The following is a 1,654-nucleotide window of genomic DNA, read 5'->3' on the forward strand; positions in this document are numbered from 1 at the left end:
TCTTTTAAATACTTGCAGGGATGGTGACTCAACCACTGCCCTGGGCAGCCTGTTCCAAGGCCTGACCACTCTTTCAGTAAAGAAATTTCTCCTAATGTCCAATCTAAACCTCCCTTGGCGCAACTTGAGGCCATTTCCTCTCGTCCTATCGCTAGTTACTTGGGAGAAGAGACCAACACCCACCTCACTACAACCTCCTTTCAGGTAGTTGTAGAGCGCAATGAGGTCTCCCCTCAGCCTCCTCTTCTCCAGGCTAAACAACCCCAGTTCCCTCAGCCGATCCTCATAAGACTTGTGCTCCAGGCCCTTCACCAGCTTCGTTGCCCTCCTCTGGACACGCTCCAGCACCTCAATGTCCTTCTTGTAGTGAGGGGCCCAAAACTGAACACAGGATTCGAGGTGCAGCCTCACCAGTGCCGAGTACAGGGGCACGATCACCTCCCTGCTCCTGCTGGCCACACTATTTCTGATACAGGCCAGGATGCTGTTGGCCTTCTTGGCTACCTGGGCACACTGCTGGCTCATGTTCAGCCGGCTGTCAATCAGCACCCCCAGGTCCTTTTCCTCCGGGCAGCTTTCCAGCCACTCTTCCCCAAGCCTGTAGCGTTGCATGGGGTTGTTGTGACCCAAGTGCGGGACCCGGCACTTGGCCTTGTTGAACCTCATACAGTTGGCCTCGGCCCATCGATCCAGCCTGTCCAGGTCCCTCTGCAGAGCCTTCCGACCCTCGAGCAGATCAACACTCCCGCCCAACTTGGTGTCTTCTGCAAACTTACTGAGGGAGCACTCGATCCCCTCATCCAGATCATTGATAAAGATATTGAACAGGACCAGCCCCAGTACTGAGCCCTGGGGAACACCGCTCGTGACTGGCTGCCAACTGGATTTAATTCCGTTCACCACAACTCTCTGGGCTCAGCCATCCAGCCAGTTTTTTTACCCAGCGAAGAGATCTGCAGGAATCTTTTCCCAGGTCTCTGAACTCAGATCATGCCTTTCTTGTAGAAGTAGTCAGACCTTTGTCTGGCTCCAGCTTTTCATATTTGAGGTGATAAAGTCCTGCCTTGCTTCAGTCCTCAGAGACTTTGCACTTGCTAAAGAGTTAGTTGAATTAGAGGAGGGAGTTTTGGCAAGCAGGGACAACACTCCAAAACTTTTACATTAGGAAAGTTATAGCTCAGATGCACTTCTGAAAAATAAACTTTAGGTGAAAGAAGTTAAGTCACTGTTTGAACTTGAACACATTCAATCCTCTTTTATGGATGTGAAGACATCTTGAGTCACAGGTATAATCATTTAGTGTCATTACTTTTATTACGGCTTATTGATGTATTTATTTGCTTTACTTATTTATTATTTTATAATTCCCTATTTCAGTGGGGAATATTTTACATTTAGAAGTACATTTTATATTTAGAAAAATCAAAGGAAATAGCAGGAAAAACTGACATGAAAGTGTTATACAACACCAGAGGACTGCCATGTTAACCATCAGCATCAATCTCAAAAGCCAGCCCCAAGCTCAGACCTACAGACCATTGACACTGGAAAAAACTTCTCAGTCGTGGAAGCCATCCAAATTACGGCCAGAAGCTCTGTTTAACTCCAGTTGTTAAATTCTGGTCACTCCCCCAAATCATCTCCCAGTACTATT

Source organism: Calonectris borealis, chromosome 3 (assembly GCF_964195595.1).
Source record: "Calonectris borealis chromosome 3, bCalBor7.hap1.2, whole genome shotgun sequence".
NCBI classification, from domain to species: domain Eukaryota; kingdom Metazoa; phylum Chordata; class Aves; order Procellariiformes; family Procellariidae; genus Calonectris; species Calonectris borealis.